The sequence below is a fragment of the Macaca mulatta genome, chromosome 2, assembly GCF_049350105.2.
Source record: "Macaca mulatta isolate MMU2019108-1 chromosome 2, T2T-MMU8v2.0, whole genome shotgun sequence".
Lineage (NCBI taxonomy): Eukaryota > Metazoa > Chordata > Mammalia > Primates > Cercopithecidae > Macaca > Macaca mulatta.
In genome coordinates, this window is record NC_133407.1 from 3,039,309 (window position 1) to 3,063,151 (window position 23,843).

Here is a 23,843-nt window from a genome sequence, read left to right on the forward strand (position 1 = left end):
GTCTTGCCTGTCACCCAGGCGGGAGTAGAATGGCAAGATCTTGGCTCACTGAACCTCTGCCTCCCAGGTTTAAGTGATTCTCCTGCCTCAGCCTCCTGAGTAGCTGGGACTACAGATGCACGTCACCACACCCAGATACGTTTTGTATTTTTAGTAGAGACAGGGTTTCACCATGTTGGCCAGACTGGTCTTGAACTCCTGACCTCAAGTGATTCATCCACCTTGGCCTCCCAAAGTGCTGGGATTATAGGCATGAGCCACCGCGCCCAGCCAATAAACTATTTCTTTTTTTTTTTTTTTTGAGACTGAGTCTGGCTCTGTCGCCCAGGCTGGAGTGCAGTGGCCGGATCTCAGCTCACTGCAAGCTCCGCCTCCCGGGTTTACGCCATTCTCCTGCCTCAGCCTCCGGAGTAGCTGGGACCACAGGCGCCCGCCACCTCGCCCGGCTAGTTTTTTGTATTTTTTAGTAGAGACGGGGTTTCACCGTGTTAGCCAGGATGGTCTCGATCTCCTGACCTTGTGATCCGCCCGTCTCGGCCTCCCAAAGTGCTGGGATTACAGGCTTGAGCCACCGCGCCCGGCCAATAAACTATTTCTTAATCCAAAGAGCTTGAAGTGCGAGGAGACCCTCCCCTGAAGGTAGGCCTCTCTCCTGGAGACCTTTGTGAGGCATACTGGGGATTCAAGCGGCCGAGTCTCCTGCTTCGTGCTGCCCAGGCATCCTGCAGAGCTGCCGGATGAAACAGAAGATACCCGGTTAGGTTTTAATTTCGGGTAAACAATGAAAGTAGTATACACGTATCCCAGGCAATATTTGGGACATACTCATACAAAAAATTATTCATTGTTTATCTGAAATTCATTTCAAGTGGATATCCTGTTTTTTGTTTGTTTGTTTGTTTGTTTGTTTTTGAGACAGGGTCTCCCTCTGTCGCCCAGGCTGGAGGTCAGTGGTGCATGGCTCACTATAGCCTCAACCTCCCAGGCTCAAGGGATCCTCCCACCTTAGCCTCCTGAGTAGCTGGGACTACAGGTTTGCACTACTATACCTGGCTAATTTTGTTTATTTTTTGTAGAGACAAAGTCTCACTATTTTGCCCAGGCTGCTCTCAAACTCTTGGACTCAAGCAATCCTCCCATCTCAGCCTCCCAAAGTGCTGCAATTACAGGCGTGAGCCACTGCACCTGGCCCATCCCATATTTTTATTTGCTTAACCTGGCAACCTTTCCTTAGAGGCTCCTGGAATGCACCACTGCAGTCATTCCGGTGCACCCAGTTAGAGCTCCCGCTCTGGGCCACTGGGCCAAGGAGAAATGGTGTCAGCTGTGAGAAACTTTGTAAGTTTGTGGATTATTGACTTATTCCCCCCGAACACTTTTGCAACTAAAAAAGAAGGAATACTTTTTTAGAATTGCTTTTAATATGGGTTAAAATGTGTTTTGTCATATTGCATGTGTTACCTATCAAATAATCCATTAAATTTAAACAGGAATTTACAATTTACAGAGTGTGGCCACGTACATTTTTTTTTTTTCGAGATGGAGTCTTGCTCTGTCGCCCAGGCTGGAGTGCAGTGGTGTGATCTCAGCTCATTGCAACCTCCGCCTCCTGGGTTCAAGCAATTCTCCTGCCTCAGCCTCCTGAGTAGCTGGGACTACAGGCTCCTGCCACCACGCCCAGTTCAGTTTTGTATTTTTAGTAGAGACGGGGTTTCACCATGTTAGGCAGGATGGTCTCGATCTCTTGACCTCATGATCTGCCCGCCTTGGCCTCCCAAAGTGCTGGGATTACAGGCGTGAGCCACCGCGCCCGGCCATACATTCTTCACTCTCAAGATTATTCCCCAAAACAGCTGACAGGAAGGTGGACAATAACCACCCGTTTCCTAGTTGAGGCACCCAAGGCCCAGGGAGTTTAATGATTTGCTGACGGTCCCAGGAGTAGTTACAGTGGAGTCAAAGCGGGTCCTGGGGCGTAGGTTCCTGGCGCAGTGCTCCTCACGCCTGTACAGCTTGCCTCCTGCTCAGGCTATCGGGCTCCTAGTTAATTAGGGAGCAAAGAACTCTGGGAGGAGCTGAAAGTGAGGGGAAGTGCCTGGAGAGGCTGGCATAGGGTGAGCAAACCAGAATGGCATGTTTTAATTGATCTTTGATTGTGCCAACGACTGCAGGCTCCCAGGGCAAGCAACTGCTGCTTCTGAGTCAGCACCCTCACGTGAGACTCGGCCAGCCCAGAGTGCAGGCGTTGCTGGCTCTTTCCCCCACCCCCCGCCCAAGCTCTTTGTGTGGAAAGTGGGTCTGTACAAAGCAAAAGGTTTCTCCTTTAATTGGCAAACAGCTGGGAGCCTGGAGTCCTGGGAATACTGTCCAGGGTCACCTACAGCTCTCCCCATCCTTCCACCCGGCTTGTCCTGGAAGCCTCAGGAGACCCAGCTCTGCGGATGCAGCTAGACACCGCTCTGAAGATGCTGCAGGGAGCTGTGGAAGCACAATATACTTTGTGAAGAAATTTGAAAACTTCAGTGCTACTTAGCAAGTTTCTTGGCATTAGCACTTATCCAGGGACTCCCAGGGGGCACCTACCCAGCTCTAACGCTGGAGAAAGAAATATTCCAATAGGAAGAAAGAAACTCTCTCCAATCTCACTGCAGGCCTTGATATTTGGAAAGATCTCATCACCAGACGGCGTGAAGGACACCGGACTTTGACTTTTGGACTCACATAGCCAGTGGCTTGCTTGGCATCTTCAAAAAGATATCTAACAGGCATTTCAACCCTAACAGAACTCTTGATTCCTTCCCTCTCATCCCCGACATAAGCCCCCACTAATGTGACCCATTTCAGTAAAGTAAATGGTTTCGGCTTAAGCCAAAAACCTAGACTCCTCCTCGATTCCTCTCTTTCTCACGTCTCCACGGCCAACGTATCAGCAGGATCTTCTGGCTCGACCATCACAAGGTATCTCAAATCTGTCCACTTCACTCCTTCTCCATTGCTGCCATGTGCTTCCAAGCCACCAGCATCCATTTGAATAATTCAGTTCGGTCTGTCCGTGGCCACCCTGGCTCTGTGACAACCATTTTCCCATACAGCATCCCAAGACCCTAGGCGATCTGGCTGCTGTCTGCATCTCCCACAATGGGCTTCTCTTCCTTCAGGTAAGAACTGAAATGTTACATGACCCTGTTCAATGTCATCAGCATACTTGGCAGAATCAGCCATTTTAATACTTATTCATTTGTGTTTGTCATCACGCCTCCCTCATTTGATGAGGGCAGACCGTGTAAGTTTTATGAGGGCAGATCACGTCTTATTCTCTGCTAATTTCCCAGTTTGCATGTGTGTTCATTTCCTAGGGCCACAGTAACAAAGTACCACGAACTAGGTGGCTTAAGACAACAGAAACTTCAGCCAGGCATGATGGCACGCATCTGTAGTCCCAGCCACTCAGGAGACTGAGGCAGGCGGATCTCCTGAGCTCAGGAATTTTAACTAAAAAAAATTTATTTGTTGCAGTTTTAGAGGTTAGACGTCGGAAATCAGGGTGTTGGTGGAGCCACGCCCTCTCTGAAGCCTCTAGGGGAGGAGGCTTCCTTGTCTTGTCTAGCTTCTGGTAACTGCAGGCTTTCCTTGGCTTGTGGCAGCCTCACTCCCACCTCTGCCTCCATCTTCACATGGCAGTCCTCCCTCTGCATCGATGACTGTGTCTCTTCTCCTCTTCTTATGAGGACGCTCAGTCATATTGGAGTCAGGCCCACCCTGCTCCAGCATCACCTCATCTTGATTACATTGGCAAAGACTGTATTTCCAAATAAGTCAAATTCACAGGTACCAAGAGTTAGGGCTTTGACATATCTTTTGGGGGGATACAACTCAACCCATAATAATGTAGCATAGTAGATCTCAAAAACCATTTTAGAAATGAAGGGACAGTTTCAGTCAGTAAGAATACAGTGAGCTAACTTCCAGAATAGCAAATACAAGAACTTGGGGCTGAACACACAGGTAGAAGGAAGCCTGAGACCGTATAAAGCCTAAGCAACACACTGGAAAGAGAACATCCAAATTAACCAGTTATTTGGCATTGCACGATTTTTTAGGATCTTAGAACTGAATTTAAAATTTTTCCTACTGATCTCGATACGCTAGCCATCAAGGCAGCCTGTAGTTTATAAATGCCCCTGACGATACCCTGTCTCTGGCTCTTCACAGAAGAGTGGGCATGTGTAATGGCTGAAGATACAAAAACTCTGAGAAATGACGTGACTTTCCTAGGAAATGGCGGGGCCAGGATGGGGACCCAAGCTCGGCTGACTCCAGAACTTGGGTATTCAGAAAGGAAAGTGATTCTGTACATAGATTCCATTAAACACACACACATATGCACGCACACATGCACACGCACACATGCACACACACGCACACATACCCATACACACGCACGCACACGCGCACACACACGCACCCACACGTGCACACACACGCGCACACACACGCACACACACGCACACACACGCGCACACACACGCGCGCACACACACACACACATGCACCCACACGCGCACACACACGCACACACACACGCACACTACAAAAAAAGACCCTGTGATGAGGACCGTATCACAGAACCCAAGAAGGATGAAATCTCAGGGGGTGAAATTAAGTCTCAAATGACTCCGAGACAAAGCAGAACGTCCTAAGAGTGTCGCCAAAAGTTCTAACGAAACTCAGAAATGGGACTGTAAGTCTGTCTAGCTGTGGCCCTTAGGGAGAGCTTCATGGCAAGGAAGGTGCAGAGTGGGGGAGGGAGATCTCCTTGATCCGGGTCTGGAGGGGAAATGCAAGTTTCATAGGTGAAAATGCATTCTGAGAAGAGGAAGTAACTTGAGCAAAGGAGATAGAAAGGGTAAGATATATTTAGAAATATGGGGAACAGAGGAAAACATGGGCAAAAACTGAGTTGGGACCATCAGCTGATTCTTCGTGAGGAGCCTCCAATGGGAGTGACACTGCCTTGGGGTTCCAGCCCCAGCTCAGATCCCCCGGGGCCTCCAGGCCTGTTTTCTCATCTGTAACTGAGAGGGTTTCCCACAGATGCTAAGTGGGGCCTCGTGTTCTTCAGAAAAGCTGCTTTGATAGGGTTTTCCATTCAACTGCCTGGCAAGACTTCATCTTAAGAATGTCTGGCCAGGTGCGGTGGCTCATGCCTGTAATCCCAGCACTTTGGGAGGCCGAGGCGGGTGGATCACCTGAGATCAGGAGTTTGAGACCAGGCTGGCCAACATGGTGAAACCCCGTCTCTACTAAAGACACAAAAAATTAGCCAGGCATGGTGATATACACCTGTAATCCCAGCTACTGGGGAGGCTGAGGCAGGAGAATCACTTGAACCCGGGAGGCGGAGGTTGCAGTGAGCCGAGATCGTGCCATTGCACTCCAGCCTGGGCAACAAGAGCAAGACTAAAAAAAGAAAAAAGAAAGAAAAGAGAAGAGAAGAGAAGAGAAGAGAAGAGAAGAGAGAATGGTTTTCATGCCTTAGAAATGTCTAAACGCCATTGGTCTCAATAAACGAATTCCTCTAACTGTATAATCCTATTTCTTTCTGCTGCAGGCCTGGGCGTTTGTCTGGTTTATTATTCAAATGAAGCATGACTCACTTAGGATTTACCAGCTTACTCTGAATTCTCTATGGCCGTATTAAGTCATTTGACCTGTTTCCAGTGGAAAATCCATTTTTATTTATATCCTTAGGTGAAAGAGCCTGATGGGGCCAAAAGGGTGCTAGGGAGCAAGTCTGCAGCTCTGGCTCCATGCTCTAATAACAAATATCATTCATAAAGAAGTGTAAACAAATGAGTATTTGAAGACATGCTAACTAGCAACACCATCTTGGGCAAGCCTCCTTCTCTCTCTGACCCATCTCTCAAATGAGAACAACGCCTAACTGCTCTGCCTCACAGCATGTTTGTGAGACTCAAATGAGAGAATGCATCTGTACGAACTGTGGTGCGTGGTGCTAGGGGAATCAAGGCTCGGGAGAGCAGCTCTCCTGGTCAACTGTGGCGGGGCAGTTTGACTCTGAGACCTCAGTGACTGATTTTCTCCAATAGCATTTCTCGGTTTGCGTGTATGAAAGAATAAGCAAGAAAGAATCAATGCATGTCCTGCCTTTCTTAGATGTTTCACCTCACCCCAAGTCCCAGTTAGCCTTCTCAAGGTCACTGAAACTAAGATTTGTCACAAAAACTGGCAGAAACCGACTAGAAGGAGCCCTGGCCAAGATAAACCCCAGGAACGACAGAGGCAGACGGTCTTGCGTAGCTTCCACAGATGTTGATCAGTTCCTTGCATTAGTTGTGAGCTCAAGGCAGGGCTTTGAAGGTTATTTTTGAGTTCCTCATTAAAGTCACATCGTTTGGCCAAGGAATGAATGGGCACACTGTAGGCTGCAGCTGAAGGAAGCACTGATTCTTCCATGGAACTTATTCACTGTCGGTTCAGCTATTTACCAAAACTTAACCGAATGACATGTCCCTCTTTATCCCAAACCACCATCCCCACTAGTTTTTATAACCTTGCATTGCTAGAGCTATTTCTCAGGTGATTTGAATATGCTAGTCTTCTCAATGAAAGAATTGAAACATAGGCCAGGCGCAGTGGCTCACGCCTGTAATCCTAGCACTTCGGGAGGCCGAGGCAGATGGATCACCTGAGGACAGGAGTTCGAGAGCAGCCTGACCAACATGGTGAACCCCGTCTCTACTAAAAATGCAAAAATTGGCCAGGTGTGGTGGGGCATGCCTGTAATCCCAGCTACTCGGGAGGCTGAGGCAGGAGAATCTCTTGAATCTGGGAGGTGGGGGTTGCAGTGAGCTGAGATTGTGCCATTGCAGTCCAGCCTGGGCAACAGAGCAAGACTCTGTCTCAAAAAAAAAAAAAAAGGAAACATCAAGAGATTGCAGCACTAGCTGGTCCGTCAAACTGGAATGACAGAAAGAATGTCCTTGTCCAAACACATTCCAAGGTTCTCCATCTTGTGGAAGCTACATCCCTTCACCTGCTGAAAGTAGCTCCACTCTCGCCTCATTCAGGAAGCAGCAAGGACTGGTGGAAAAAACCCTGAGCTTGAGCTTGTCCCTTCTGCGCTCCATGCCTCAGTTTCCCCTCTGGTCCAATAATGAGGTTGAACTAGTCCTGCTGTAAAGTTCCTTTCATTTTCTGAGGTGCCCGCAGGGCTGAGGTGTAACACGGGGGTAAGAGGGAAGCTGAGAGGATAGAGCAATTCTGCTTTCAGCAGGTTGACACATTCTGAGTAGAGATTCCTTCAACAAAGGATTACTGTGCTGATTAAAAAATGTTTAAAAAACACAGGCCCGGCCAGGCACGGTGGCTCACGCCTGTAATCCCAGCACTTTGGGAGGCCAAGAAGGGTGGATCACCTGAGGTCAGGAGTTTGAGACCTGGCTGATCAACATGGTGAAACCCTGTCTCTACTAAAACTACAAAAATTAGTCGGGCATGGTGGCTGGCACCTGTAATCCCAGCTACTAGGGAGGCTGAGGCAGGCGAATCACCTGAACCCAGGAGGCGGAGGTTGCAGTGAGCCGAGATCGTGCCATTGCACTCCAGCCTGGGAGACAAGAGCAAAACTCCATCTCAAAGAAAAAAAAAAACAAAACACAGGCTTTTACCTGATGACTCTGAGGCTGCCCTAACAAATTCCCTTCCCTCTACCCCTGTGAGAAACCGTGTGTATTCTTACTGCAGTGGTTTTACTCGAAACTCCTAACCCAGCATGTAATGCTCAAGCTCCAGTTCCAGCCTCATCTCCTCCAAGAAGCCAGCGTGCCCATGAGGCTCTTCTCTGCTTCTTCTAACAACCCACTGGTTATACCAGGAGCCATGCCTGCCTTGGCGTGCCTTGTACTGGGTGCCTTAAATGTCCCCCTACTTCCCCAACAAGATCATGAGACCACTGGGGCAGGGACCAAGCTTGGGTCCGGCACTAACTGGGGACACAAGGGATACCCAGTAAGTGTCTGGATGTTGCTGAAAGTCACATCACTGACAGGGCCCTGATGCTGGAGGTTGCTTTGAAGAGGGTCATACCCGACTCTGGGCCCCTCCCCATTCTCAGAGTGGGGACTGTGCAAAAGGCAGAGCAGAGGTGAATTCCCAGAGCCGGTAGAAAGTGGAGCAGGGTCTAGGACAACGCAGAATGATCCAGGTGGGCTCGGCTCCCTTAACAGCTCCCCAATACCCTCTGTCCCTACTCCCAACATACTTGGGGTGAGGCTCCATTGCCTCGGGGATTTACATGGGTTCCCTCTCCTTCTCTCTCTTCCAATCCAGCCACTCCCTCCTGTGAAGAGACCAGATCCTGCCTTTCATCTGTCTCTGCCCCTGACACTGGATGAGATTGAGTGGGTCCCCTGTGCTCTCTGGCCCTCAGCTTCCCAGGTCCTTTCTCATGGACTTTTCCAGAATCCTGCCACCCCATTGCATGAATGCCTTGCTAGGGTGGTCTGTTAGGCTCGATCCTGCCTGTACCCTGAGGGCTTTGCCCTTGACTCTCCTGGGCTCCCCTCCCTGTGGGGCCATGCCCCACCCCTGGGTCCCGCCAGCCCCGGACCCTGAGTCCCAGTTTTCTTATCTGTAAAAGGCCAGCATCCCAGCCCTGATACTCTCAGATCCACTCAATTCAAGAGGATCTTGAATCTGCTCTGCGATGCTCTCAGCACATTAGACCACCCATTCCTAGCCTGAGTGGATACCCCAGGCTTAGCGCCCCCGACAGGAGAGTTGAGACAAAGACAATCTTGGCTCCTCTGATATCGTCCACATCACAGACCAGGGGAGGCTGCTGCGGAACAGCAGATGCCTTGGGGTCTGATGGTATCAGTGACACTTTCTGGGAAATAGACATAACCAGCCTGACCCGCCGGAGAACATCAACTAGAGCTGGATGCTGAGGGGGACAGCGGCCTCCACTGTTGGGGTACGTCTGCAGTGTGACCTTGGAAAGAACCCACTCCCTCTTTCCCTCCTTGTCTCTCATTCACAAGCATTTGTTGAGCATTTCCATGGGCCAAGCCCTCTGCTAGGCCTTGGGGCTTCAAAAGCATAGTCTTTGCCCTAGAGAGCTTTGTAATCTAAGTGGAGAAGCAGAAATATGAACCCATAACTAGAGTATTTCCCCCCCAAACCCCAGTTTTCTCAATTCAAGTGTTACTCTCTGATGCTGTCAGCACATTAGAGCACCTGTTCCCACCAGCTTTGCTGAAGTGGCAGGCCACAGTCAGCAGGTGACCCGCAAAGAGGAGTCAGTGATAAATGATGACTCGAATGGCATTGAGGGCGGTCTGCAGTATGGCTTGCTATGGCCAACAGATTGCTGTGGTTTGGTTTTTGCTCTCCAAATTTCCATTCCCTCAGCTACTGCCACCAGCAAAGCACTCAAAAGCTGTAAAAGATTATTTTCGGCATGTCCAGGGGCTCCAAGACAGACCAAGTAAAAGACAGATCATACTGCCGGTGTCTGAGCCAGCACGAAACTCACGCTCCTCTGATTGTTGGTCCAGGCTCTCTACAGCTCCACCGGCTCCTCATCCTTCCCTTCCTTGGCTAGAAACTGAGGAATGTGAAATACATGTCTGGGTGAATAGGAGGCTGTCAGGTTAAAACTGTTCCACAGGATTTCTAAGGACCTGGAATTAGGTGGCCCGGGGTAGTACTTAACTAATATGTTTTTCTGGCTGTTGGCAAATCTCAGATATTAGTTGGGAAATTCCTTCCTTTTTTTTTTTTTTTTTTTTTTTGAGATGGAGTCTTGCTCTGTCGCCCAGGCTGGAGTGCAGTGGCACGATCTCGGCTCACTGCAAGCTCTGCCTTCCGGGTTCAAGTGATTCTCCTACCTCAACCTCCCGAGTAGCTGGTACTACAGGCACATACTACCACGCCCAGCTAATTTTTGTATTTTTAGTAGAGATGAGGTTTCACCATGTTGGCCAGGATGGTATCGATCTCTTGACCTTGTGATCCGCCCGCCTCACCCTCCCGAGTAGCTGGGATTACAGGCGTGAGCCACCGTACCCAGTGAGAATTCCTTTCTTTCACATCCACATCTTTCTGTGTCTCACACATGCCCCATACTAGCCATCTTCCTTCCTCTCTGTTTCTCAAATTGAAACACAATCAAAGACAAAGAAAATACTCAGGTTATCGGACACATTTGCAAATCTTCACAATCCCACAGAGGGCCTTTGGCCCCCGATGAGAACCAGTGGCATAATAACCACTCTTGGGAACCAGCGTCATTCTCCCGATTCTGTTATGCATCAGTCTTGGTCACCTTTCTTTTCGCTTTCACGCTCATCTCTGCTTGGCATCCTATACATTTGGTTTTCAACCTCCTTGCCTTACATTTGCAACATCTTCAGAGAAGGTGGTCCTAGCCCATCCCAGCTCCCACAAGCTGGTATTTCTAGTTTCCTGGCCAAGGAGGGCACACCTTTCAGGCACACGGAGATACAAAGACTGCCAAATAGTTCTCATTGCATTGTGTAGCTGGAGTATCTCAGGCCAGAGACAGAGACATGACCAGGCAAACTTCAAAGGAAGTTGTGAAGCTACCAGAGGTCTTAGAATAAAAAATGGATCTAGAGCTCTTCTATCACTGAATGGGCCGTGTGACTGCTGCCCATTCTATCAAAGTGGAAGCCAAACCAGTCCCTTCCCTTAGAGCTTCCACAGATGAGAGGGTTCAAGGAAGCAGGAAGGATGGATTTGTTTTTATCTTGCACATCAGCTGACTATCAGCGCTGGTCTCTGGAGTAGAGAAGCCCTCTATGAGGGACTCCCAGGGTATCAGTCATGTCTCTGATACCAAAGCATCTAGGCATGGCATGGTAGCTCGTGCCTATAATCCCAGAACTTTAGGAGGCCGAGGAGGGCAGATTGCTTGAGCCCAGGAGTTTGAGACAAACCTGGGCAACATGGCAAAATCCTTTAGATTTGTCTTGTGCCAGGATCTGCTCAGCCACACACCTGGATCATATTTTGCTGATGATGTTAGATTTGCCTAGGATGGCTAGTATGGGGCATGTGTGAGAGAGAGAAAGACGTGGATGTGAAAGAAAGGAATTCTCACTGGGCGCGGTGGCTCACGCCTGTAATCCCAACACTTTGGGAGGCTGAGGTGGGCGGATCACAAGGTCAAGAGATCGATACCATCCTGGCCAACATGGTGAAACCTCATCTTTACAAAAAATACAAAAATTAGCCAGGTATGGTGGCATGTGCCCGTAGTCCCAGCCACTTGAAAGGCTGAGGCGGGAGAATCGCTTGAGCCCAGGAGGCAGACGTTGCAGCGAGTGGCGATCCCGCCACTGCACTCCTGTCTGGGCGACAGAGTGAGACCCTGTCTCAAAAAAAAACAAACAAAACATTTAATTCGACCCACAAAATATCTCAAGATTGCATTTGTTTGGCTTTAGCTTTGGAAGCAACTTTCACTCTTCAATTGCACTGTTGTTTTGCAGGACAGCTTTCGACTCGGCATAGAACAATATCTGGCAGTTTCCTCCTGATGTTGCTGGATGAACATCGAGGCACATGATGAATTGTTGTGCTGAGAAACTCTGAGATGTTGCACGGGTCACGGCTGCTGTGAGAGTGACTCACAGAAACCCAGACCTGCCTGGGAGGCAGGAAGGGCAGCATTGAGGGACTGATGGGCCCTGGGCCATGACAAACAGAAGCAGATGGGATGAGGCCCACAGGGACATTGTGTCATTCACGGGGTGACCTGAACATTACCAGAGGCAGATGAGACTGCCAGGAGGAGCACTGTTCTCTCATCTGGTGGGTTTGCAAACCTTTTTCTTTTACTATTTTCTTAAACCTCTTCTGAATTCTGTCTATGGCTTTAGTTGGGATCCAGCCAAGCTTTCCTTTAAAAATAAGACACATTACATAGTTACTGAATTATCAAGCTTTGGTCAACGTCGACATCAACATCATTAGCAAAATATGATCCAGGTGTGCGGCTGGGCAGATTCCCTGCTCATGGCAAATCTAAATGAATAAGCACACTTCCTTCTCATTTTTGCGAATGTGGCTGAGAAGCAGAAATGAATACTGATGTGGATGAAAACGTAAAAGGCTTGCAGGCATGTACTGTGCGCACCAAATTTAGGCATGACATGAAGAAGGAATAAAAGGTCAGGTGCCTGATCGTTCATCACACGTGTACCCGTCTGATGGCATGCTGATGCCCGTCAGTTGAGGTCAGTGGTGACAGAAGAGTGGATTTGAAGGGTCATTTCAAATTCTTCTGCGTCAAAGTGGCCTAGACCGGGAGCCCCTGAGCAGAGACCACGTCTTTTAATTTTGAATCGTCACCGTCCAACCCGGGGCCGAGTAGCTAGGCGGTAGTTTGATTGTAGTAACTCTTATCTTACTGTCGTTATAATATCCACTGTTGAATGTCCCTGCATCACCTTCTAACTATCCCACCACATGAGGCTGTCATGATGTGGGCTGACACTCACAGATACCTTCAGTTTGTTTAATGTTGTGGGAAGTGCACCCTATCACTGTTCTGGCAGCTTTTTTCTCCAGAATTCCATAAGCTGGAACAACTATTTATGAACCTCATTTATAAGAGATGACAGTTGCCAGTAGTACAATGAAATACATGCTGTGAGAAAATGAAGCGTATAAGGCAGAATGAACTTTTATGTCCCTCTAACCCACACCCCAGTCCCCTGCCCTTTCCTGGGGCCGATAATAAGCCAAAGCTAGGCCAGCTCAAAGGAGAGGGAGGGTAGCGATTCTGTAAGAATCTCCGTGTACAGAAACTGCACCAAGGGGAGGCCAGCTGGACAGAGAGCAAGGTTAACATGCCTTATAAAATCCACCAGCCTGCTTCTCCCACCAGCCCCCAGCACAGTCCCTGCTCAGATAAAGCAGAACCCAATGTGACCAAAAGCCTGACCTGTCTTAGAGCCTGAGGACCCAAGGCATGGCCTGGGAGTGGGAGCAGTAGGTTGAAGAAGTCCAAAGGGGCAGGAATTGGAGTGTGGGTGCGGAGTGAAAGGAGAGAGGACCAAATGTGCGGGGAGGCCCTCAGGCCAAGCTGGAAGGACCTAGGGCTGAGGAGGGCCCAGGGATTCCTCGATTGGACCCCCGACCTTCACATACTCTGACCGGGAAGACACAACGCAATCTTTTTTTTGAGACAGAGTCTCGCTCTGTCGCCCAGGCTGGAGTGCAGTGGTGTGATCTCAGCTCACCGCAACCTCCGCCTCCTGGTTCAAGCGATTCTCTTGCCTCAGCCTCCCGAGTAGCTGGATTACAGGTGTGTGCCACCACACCTGGCTAATTTTTGTATTTTGGGTAGCAACAGGGTTTCACCATGTTGGCCAGGCTGGTCTCAAACCCCTGACCTCAAGCGATCCACCCGTCTCGGCCCCCCAAAGTGCTGGGATTACAGGCATGAGCCACTGCGCCTGGCCCAACACAAGTCAATCTTGGAGGGCTGTTTTGTACATCCTTCTGGATGCAATGGTGCATGGATAGGCTAAGAGTACAATTGTATTATAAACTGAAAACCACTGTTCCCTTCCACTCTTCAGGTGGACATTCTGGGTTTGTTTTACGTGCATTTTTCCTTTCTCTCATAAAACAAAAGGAATCATGTTGTCATCAGTTTTCTAAAGTTTGTCCCCAGCTGCCTCTACTTTTCCTGTGTCTGATGGGGGCCAGCCAGTCACAAGGACCTCACCACACTAGCAGTGTGCGGCCTTCTAAATGGGCATTTGTGAAGCTCTGGGTGCCGGCTAGGCAGGGCAGGGTCAGAGAAATGCAAAGTATTCCAGGCACCAGCCCCGGAATTTACTCCCAGCCTCTCCTCTGCCCACATCATAGCCCCACCAGGCTGCGGTCTTCTCCTTTTGGAGCAGAAGGTGCCCCAAGGCCTCTCTTGGAGATTTTACCCTGTTGGCTCATGGGGAGAGAGGAAGAGAAGCTCGGATCAGAGGGAATGCCTAATGAATTACCACGCGGAAGGAAGAAGCAGAATGTGAGCCTCTGCTGGTTAGGTCCAGAGAAAAGATGTTTCTGGACCTGTGATTTAGGTGGGCAGGCAAGCAAGCAAGAGGAGAGCCCACAGCCAGGGGACAGAAAACTGGGAGTTTCTGCTTTTTGAAGCCTGGAGCAGTTTGCCCAGCCAGGCTGGAGGCTATGCTGGCGGGCCTCGGTTTGGGGGTGCCACCTCCTGAGTACAGCAAATGGACCTAATACCCTCAGTGAAGTCAAGATAAGAGGAAGGCTGGATGCCAAATGGGGACAAAGGATTAAAATAGGCTTTGGGGGCTGTTCTAGCCCAAGAAGAGGAAACACAAGAGGAAAAAAACATGCCTGAGTGACAGCCCCACAAATTCCCAGGAGAAGTGGGATGGGAGAGGAGAGGGCTCATTATAAGCTGTTCCTTTTGCAAACCTGGGTGAGCTGCTAGAGCTTCTAGAGAACGAACATCCCAGGACATCTGGAATGAGGTGGACGTGTGAGACCCTATGATATCAACTCCACTGACAAATTGCAGTTTACAAAGCATGGTCAAAACCGCATCCCACAGTATGTGACAACAGTCCTGGGGCAGTGTCATCATCACGCTGCACCTGTTTTACAGACAAGGAGACCCAGAGATGTGCAAGGCCTTGGCCTGCACAGGTGGGCTTCAAAGAGAGGTGTGAGGACCACCAGTCAGCACAAGGTGACCTCGTGCTGCAAGGCTAAATGATAATGCTAATAGGCATGTATTTACTGTAATGAGCTTTTAACAATACAACTAGAACCATTAAACCTATGATTTCAAGGATATTGTTAATTAGGAAGAGGCTTTTTTTTTTTTTTTTTTTTTTTTTTTCCGAGACAGTCTTGCTCTGTCACCCAGGCTGGAGTGCAGTGGCACGATCTCGGCTCACTGCAATCTCTGCCTCCTGGTTTCAAGCAATTCTGCTGCCTCAGCCTCCCGAGTAGCTGGGATTATAAGTGTGTGCCACCACGCCCAGTTAATTTTTTGTATTTTTAGTAGAGACGGGGTTTCACCATGTTGATCAGACTGGTCTCGAACTCCTGGTCTCAAGTGATCCACCCACCTCGGTCTCCCAAAGTGTTGGGATTATAGGCGTGAGCCACCGTGCCCAGCCAAGGCTGTGTTTTAAAAGTGAGTTTATTTAAAGTTGGTTTCAACGAAATAGTAAATAAATCATATTACACATGGCAGTTGGTTTTCCTTCTTTAAAAGTGCAAAGGCGGGAAACCATGTACTGGATGGTGGTGGTTGTGATGACGATGATGATGATGAAGCAAACTATCATCGTCATCGAGTTTTATAACACTCGGTGCCAAGCATCTTGCATATATTAAATTATTTATTCTTGTGACGGCTCACGAGGTGGGGATAATGATGACTTCATTTGACACAGGAGGCTTTAGGGACGCACAGGGTAAGGGTGGAGGGCTACGGCCAGGTGCTCAGACCGCAGTGTACTCACTCCTGCAGGCAGCTATGGAGGCCCCTGGCCAGAGGCCCAGGTGCAGGGGCATTGAGACCATGCCTGCTGGAATGGGGAGGGAGTCCGTGTGTGCCCTGCTTCCGATGCAGAGCTACAGGGGATACCATATTTCATAATGGCATTACTTTCCAAAGCAAATGGGGACAGTGTGGTGGCCACAGCGAGGTGATGTCACGAGCAGCTCCAGAAGCATTCTGTTTTGCACTCTGGGCAGAGGTTGCATTGCACAGCTAATGTGAGGGCCCCGGGCAGAATCCCAGCTAAGTCCATTTCAGGCTGGCCTTCCTGCCGGCCTGCTAACCTCTTCCAGATGATTCTGGCTGGATTTGAGAGGCTTTACCAGATAGGTTGTCTCCGTGTTAGATGAGTGGAGGAGGATGTCTGCAAAGTGCCTGAAGAGAGGGAAGAAGAGAACTCTGAGATCAGGTGGCTGCTGCGAAGGCTCACAGGACACACACGGATTGGGGAGAGGAACGAAGAGATGAATAGGGCCAGTGGGTCCTAAGAATCTCTCAGCCAAGAGCACAAAACACAAGTGTGCTGGCGGGGCATGATGGCACGCACCTAATCCCAGCTACTCAGTAGGCTGAGGTGGGGAGGACCGCTATGCTGCCAGCCTGGGCAACACAGGGAAATTCCATCTATAAAAAAAAAAAAAAGCCAAAAAGGCCACAATTGTGCTTCTTACTTTTCACACAATCGGTCAAAAATCTTCCAGCACATCCTCTCTTTCAGCATAGCATTTAAGAGCAAGAGCTCTGGAATCCTAGATTCACCTCTCATTAGCTAGATGGCCTTGCTGAGGTCATTTAACCTCTCTGGGCCTCAGTTTCTCCATCTGAAAAGTAGGAATAATAAAAGTGCCTCTCGTAGGGTATTGCAAAGATTACACGTGATCATCTTAGCACAGTACGGGGCGTGTGTTAAGTGCCTGATGATGGTAGTTATTACTGTTAGTATCCCCCAGGATGCAGCCAGGTCACTGACTCTCTGAGGAGACTCCATCTGGCTTGGATTTGTAAGTCCAGGCTGACCTACCAAAGCAAAATTTTAGAAAATTCTTACTTTGATTAGTTAATGCCCCTTTTAATTTTTTAAAAAACGTGTACATGGGCAAATATACTGATTTCATGGGATATTTAAGTCAAAGTTAAGATATCAAAGTGGCCAGAAAAGGGTTCCAAAGTTGAATTCATGGTTATTCTCTCTCAAAGCCTGCTTTTCCTCCCGTGTTCCCTGCCTTAGCAAATAACTCCTCTAGGTGCTGGGAAGGTCTAGAGAAAATGACGCCTTCTTTTCTGTTTCCAGGTCCCGATCAGACTGGCTATGCCACCCTTCGCTGACACTGCCTCCCACATTGCAGGCTTCTCAGGGGGATGGGGTGGATACAGCCGACCCCACCAAGCTCACTGTGTGGCCCAGAGAGCAGAGAGATCACATCTGTTCGTGGCAAACAGGGGTGATTCAAAAACCCAGAAGGCGCTGAGCTGCCCCAGCCCAGATCCTCCTCCCTAACACACCATCATGTAAGGAACAAGGGGCTGTTACTCCAACAGAAGACCCTCCATCAGGAAATATGAGGAGCGGGGAATAAGTGTTCCTCTAACACCATCCACCACAAACCTCAGAGTCACCTTGGACACACGGTCTCCTTCACCCCTACCTCACTCCATATTCTGCTTATCATCAAGTCCTGTCAATTTCACTTCCAAACTATGTCTTGACTCTGCTCTCTTGGCCCTATTATACAGCCACTAGTCCAAGACAGTATTTATTATCTCTCACCTGGACTCCTCACAGGCCCCCTAATCCACTTTTGCTGTCTCCAATCTGTTCACACAGCAGGCCCCAACTCCTCCTGACATTATTTTTAACAAAGTTCTTTGTTGCTCTTTGGTAAAAACTAAAATCCATCATGTGTGTGCAAGCCTGGAACTCAGGCTTCCTGACACCCACTTTCCTAGGTTGGCCAGGGCTTGGCTGGGGCATGGAGAGTGTCAGTTGCATGATTTTTGTCCACTTACAGGGCCCCCTCCCTTTCCTTTTTTTTTTTTTTAATTTTTGAGATGGAGTCTCACTCTGTCACTCAGGCTGCAGTGCAACGCCCGATGCCCTGCTGGTCTAGCCCCTGCCTACCTCCCCAGCCTGGGGCAGCACCACCATCCCTCTCACCCACAGTGTGAGCTCCAGTCACCCCGCTTTCTTTGATTTCGCAGAGAAGACAGGTCTACTCAGAACCCTTTCCCATACTTTCCCTCTGTGTAGAATGCCCACCCTTCCTTTCTTCCAGCCTTCCTTCCTCCCTTTCCCTTCCTCCCACCGACTCTCACTCATCCTCCACATCTTAACTCAAATGTCACCTTCCCAAGGAAACTTCCCAGACCAGATCAGATCTCCCTACTAAAGATTCAAGGTTTTTGTGATCATTTCTTTCATAGTACTGAGAGTTGATAATAAGATAACTGATTCTTTGATCAATCTCTGTGTCCTCATGATACTCTAAGCTCCATGAAGATAGCGTTTTTTTCACCCCTCATCCCTGGCATAGTAACTGGCACATAGCAGGTGCCTGGTAAATATTTGTTGATCGATGGAATTAGAGAGAAAAATTATTGTAGAAAAAAATGTGATCCCAGTGAATGGTTCTGGAGATCAAATGTCCCTTTTCCAGGAAAGTGGGATGGGCTAGGGAGACACGGGATAGGATGTTTGTGTGTGAGTGGTGGAGGCTGCAGCGGAAAAGGGTTTGTCTGGGATCAGAGGCCAGGAGCTGGCAGCTCCACCGGCTGCATGGGAAACATGATTATAGTGTCAGGAGGGATTAATGGAGTGGAGCAAAGGAGGTGGTTCCTGGCAGAGCCCTTCCCAGATCAGATGCATATGGAATTTGAAACCTGGAGGGAGGAACAGGAAAACGCAGTTGTTGGCAACAGCCACAGCAAAAATCACCAACGTTTCTCTGGGGTGTAGGCTCCTCCAGGTTGCTGCACCCACATGTGAGAGGCCTTTGTCATTTCATGGGACACACAGCACCTTTTTAGTTTTAGGGAAATTCCCACAGCATGCGTCTTTCTGGGAGGCGGCCAAATTTGTCTTTCAAACCTGGTTCTCCAGCCTTCGTGGTGGGTCTCAATGCTACCCAATATCCTTAAATAAATTCCTTTTCCGTTAAGTCAGCCAAAATGAGTTTTTCTTGTTTGCAGCCAAGAACCATAACTGGTTTAGTCTGGGGCCAGCAGGGAAGTGACGTTTGGCTTCTCCACATAGCCAAGCACGTGGGCGCCACGCATGCAGATGCTCCAAGAGTGGACAGGGCCGCCTTGGCAGCCTGAAAGTTAGGGGCTCCTTAGGAATGGGGCAGGGGGAAGGTGACCATTTGGAGCCAGGAAGAGTCTTTAGAGGGACTTGGGTGGAGGCCACACCAAAGAAATCGTTCTATTGTTGAGACATGTCCGTGGGCGGGACACCTGGTACACCCCAGACTGGGGCCTGGGAAGCACCTTTCACTCGGAAGCCCAAGAACCCACAGCTGGCTCACCGCCTCGTGGGAATGTAAACCCCAGCCCTCCCGGGTCTTCTGGTACTTGTCGCGCTTTTCCTGAACAGACTGCACTCTAGTATCTGTTCAAGGTATTTTTCCACTTCCATGACCCTGAGTCCACTACAAAGACGAAAACACGGGAGGAAATCATCAGAGCCAGAGTGCACTCGCCACACTTCCCACACCTCAAACAATTGGACGTCAGAGCAGGGAAGGCCCCTGGGGCCATCGGGTCTTGTGGTCTCAGATGTCAGTGGACCTCAGAGTCACCCAGGAAACTGCTTCACACCGTGGGCTCCCACGGATTTCCCCAAGCCCAGAGCTGATCCTCTCGGCCTGCTGTGTAGCCCCAGGATCTGGGTTTTGTACAAACTTTTCAAGCGATTCTCATGTGAGTTGTTTAAATATAGTGATTTTCATCCTTCATCTCATCTTACAGAAGAAGAAACAGACTCAAAAAGAAATTTCCTCCTGACCAAAGCCCCCCAGAGAATTGATTGCTGAGCTGAATACTGACCTCAGGCTTCCTGACACCCACTTTCCTAGGTTGGCCAGGGCTCGGCTGCGGCACGGAGAGTGTCAGTTGCATGATTTTTGTCCGCTTACAGGGCTCCCTCCCTTTCCTTTTTTTTTTTTTTTTTTTTTTTTTTTTGAGATGGAGTCTCACTCTGTCACCCAGGCTGGAGTGCAATGGCACGATCTCGGCTCACTGCAACCTCTGCCTCCCGGGTTCCAATGATTGTCCTGCCTCAGGCTCTTGAGTAGCTGGGAATACAGGTGTGTGCCACCATGTCCGTCTAATTTTTTGACTTTTAGTAGAGACAGGGTTTCACCATGTTGGCCAAGCTGGTCTCAAACTCCTGACCTCATGATCCGCCCACCTCAGCCTCCCAAAGTGCTGGGATTACAGATGTGAGCCACCCCCTCCCTTTTCTAAGAGGGGCTGCTTGTCATGGGAAAATGCTGAAAATAGGAATAGATACCCGCTGCTTATCTTGGCCAGAAAGGCTGCTGTGGCCTTAGTGGAGCTGGAAACCCCATAGACAAAGCCAGAAATGGCAACAGCAGGGCCGTCAGCCCAGGCTCCAGTTCTGGGTCTCCCAGTGATGTGCTGTGACCTTGGACAAGCCGCCCCTGAGTTTCAGTTTTGTCCAGTTTATGAGATGGGGACAGCCCTGCTCTCTGATGTCTGTCCTGCCTACCTTGCCGGCCTCTGATGTGAATGTACTTTGAAAACTCCCAAGTACTGCCCAAGCAGAAGGGATTACTGACACTGGAGGTGTGATTAGAATACTAATTTCCACCCAGGGTCCCTTGAGGACATGCTGGGCCCATCTTGGAAACAGTAGAGGAAGCTAAGAAGCTGCCAGCAAAGCTCGGGGGAGACTGTCAGAGCCTTATGGGCTGGCTGGCAGGGAGAGCACTTCTGCTCACACAGCCTGTTTTCTTCATGCTCCGGTGTCCAGGAAGGTGCCAAGGACGAGGACACTCACAGTGGCGTGTGTGTGTGACAGTGTGTCTGTGTGTGTGTGCTGGATGAGGGCGGGGTATGAGGAGTCACTGGATCAGGGCCCTCCTGCATCTGGCCTGGTACTGCCAGGACCCTCTACCCATCTCTTACAGTGCCCTGACTCAGGAGCCCTGGGAAGTACTCCGAGGACCCCAGGGAACCCCAGGAAGTCACCTCCCACCCTTTCGTGCCTGTTTTGGCTGTTGCAGCAGGTTTGAGAGGGTGGATTAGCTCAGTCACCCTCTTTCCTTCCTACCACATCAGGTCCATTTTCCCAGCTGGTGGGAGTCCCTATTCTCCTTCCATTATCAGGATGCCAGGATGCTCACACGATGCTGCCAAACACTTGCTTTGTCACCTGGTCCAAGTCCCTTTATCTCTCTGAGCCTTTTTCTCATCTGTAAAAGAGGGGAGGCCGGGCGCAGTGGCTCACGCCTGTAATCCCAGCACTTAAGGAGGCCGAGGAGGGCAGATCACAAGGTCAGGAATCGAGACCATCCTGGCTAACACAGTGAAACCCCACCTCTACTAAAAATACAAAAAAATTAGCCAGGCGTGGCTACTCAGGAGGTTGAGGCAGGAGAATTGCTTGAACCCAGGAGACGGAGGTTGCAGTGAGCCGAGATTGCGCCACTGCACTCCAGCCTGGTGACAGAGTGAGACTCTGTCTCCAAAAAGAAGGGGTGGGGGGAAGCAATTCCACTATGGGGTTGCTGGGTCAGATGAGAGCAGGTGCAGGTGGGCATTGTTATGCTGGAAGGATTTCCATTCTTCTCTAGAAGTAGTCAGAACAGAGGAGGCCTGGACAGGGGACCTGCGAGAGGGGATGGTAACGGAAATGTCCTCCACTCCAGGAGGCAGGAAAACTCTGCAGAGTGATTTCACTCTCATCTCTATCTGGGCTGTCCCGGGGCGGCAGGCCCTTTGCCTCATGATGCACCCCGTTCCGCCGTGCTGGGCTCAGCCTAGCGGCTCTGAGAGGAGAAGACGTGTCAGATTCAGCGGCATCACAGTGATGAAACCAGGAGAAAAGTTTTCAGAGACCTAAGCAGACACATTCCTGGCCCAGGTGTGAAGTCGTCTAGGCCAGTGGGTCTCAAACTTAAACATTTTTAGCAGAACTCTTCTTTATCAGATACTTTTTCTTTCTTTCTTTCTTCTTTTTTTTTTTTTTTTTTGAGACAGGTTTCTCTCTGCGGTCCAGGCTGGAGTGCAGTGTGAGATCACAGTTTACTACAGCCTCAAACTCCTGGGCCCACGCAGCCTCCTCACTAGCTGGACTACAGGTGCCACCATGCCCAGGCTAGATGGCTAGATACCACTGAAGATCACTGGGACTTTAGGAAGTACCGCTGACACATTACACAGATGGGGAAATGAAGCTCAAAGAGGGGATGGAATGTGACCAAAGGCATGCAAGAAACCAGTGGTTAAAACAAATAAGCAAACCCACTTCAAACGCAGGCCTAACCCTCAGCACAGGTGCGGCTTCAGAGAAAAATGGAAAGGCTCCTTCACCGAGGGGGTTTTACACAGCCAGAGGATGGAGGCTCACATAGGGTCTCGAGGGTAGGTAAACAGGGACAATTTACTGACACAGTTGCAATAAACAAATCTTACTGGGCAAGCAGGAAACTCATGGTCTCCTTTGAAAATGGAGGCGTTTGGCAGTGTGTGTCTGAGGCACTGAGCCCCTTTCTGAAATAAAGCGGAAGCAGGTCAAGCAGAACAGGACAAATGGACATTCCTTCCAGCTGCGCCAGCCCTGGCCCACCTCCAGTCTGCCCAGAGCACTGGTGGCCAGGCTTTGCCAGTGGCCGGTGGAGCGGAAGACTAACCCATCCACACAAAGGGCCCCAGGTGCCTCAGCGGCGGCCACAGGACACCTGAATGAGCCACGAGCCAGAGAGAGTGACTGGCGTGGCTCTTCTTTCCGCCGACCGCTGAGGGCTGGGCGTCAGACCCCCAGATGCCTCCACCGCGTTCACTCGGGGCAGGTGCATAAACGCAGGCACGATCCGCAGAGGCGAGGGAACGATCGATGGGGGCGGCCGGCCGGACGCTGGGGCCACCACTGACCCTCGGCGACCGGGGCCCAGGTCCCTAAGCACGGAGCTGCGGGAGGGTCGGCCAGCCGCAGGGGCCGGGAAGGGCCAGGGCTGGAGAGAGCCTGGAGGAGGCCCTGGCGGCCGGGGCTTCCAGGGAGCGGCTGAGTGGCGGAGCCGCGCGGAGCGTCTGGGCCTGGGGCGGGTGCCGGGGAGGGCGGGGTGTGGCCGAGGGGGCCGCACGACCCGCCGGCGATGAGCGCAAGGCCCCAGCTCTCCTGGGTGGGGATTTTCCTCACTTGGAAAACACACAGCTTATGGAGGGGGCGGTGGTTAATCGTCGCGCAGGGAAACTGGCAGACAGGTTCTGATCAAGCCCTTTACCCCAGTCACAGGTGGCAGGTGCCGGGCACCACGACCTCGCTGCGCAGGGCGCACGCTCTCTCCCCGCCCTCCCACAACTCAGCGGCCCCAGGCCCTGAGGATTCTCGGAATGTTCCACGTGGAGCAGCGCTTGGAGAGCCCCTCCCCTAAGGGCGGGTTGGGGGAGGAAGGGCGAGGGTTTAGACCCCCACCCCCATTCCACCCAAGCACCCCCACTTTGTCTTTACTGCATTGAGACTTTGCCTGAGAGGTCATTTAACCCAGGGATGTTACTAAACATAGCTGCCACGTCCTCTTTCAAGTCTTATTTTGACTTCATGGTGCACACCTGACCTTGGGCCACTTAGCAACCTCCCTCAGGTTCCCTACCCCTAATAGTAACAGTACTTCCCTCATAGGGTCCTGTAAGGATGAGGGAATAAACGCTTGTGAAGTGTTTAGAACACAGTGAGTCTGGATGGCTCAACAGGTTGTTTGCTGGATGAGCTGGGTGTGGTGGCCTAGGCCTGTAGTCCCAGCTACCTTGGGAAGCTGAGGTGGGAGGATCGATGGAGCCCAGGAGTTCAAGGCCAGTCTAGGCAACATAGCCAGACTCTGTCTGTGAGAGAAAAAAAAAAATTAGCTATTGCTGTTATTGTTATTACTGTTGTTTTCCGATGAGGAGAGTGAGGCCCAGAAAGGATAAGGCATTTGCTGCCTAGACGACGTGACCAGTGGGTAGTAGAAGAGGGAGTAGTAACAAGGTTTCCCGGCTGCCCAGATGGAATCCATTATTTCTTGGA

General features: G+C 50.3%; 1 long non-coding RNA gene across 1 annotated transcript; it reads left to right on the forward strand.

Annotated features, from left to right (window-relative positions):
- Positions 1 to 2,276: 2,276 nt before the first annotated feature.
- On the forward strand, positions 2,277 to 17,563 carry LOC144338968 (uncharacterized). Its single transcript, XR_013413475.1, has 3 exons — positions 2,277 to 3,158; positions 11,541 to 11,862; positions 16,890 to 17,563. It is a non-coding gene; the product is annotated as an uncharacterized LOC144338968 (long non-coding RNA).
- The last annotated feature ends 6,280 nt before the right edge of the window (positions 17,564 to 23,843 follow it).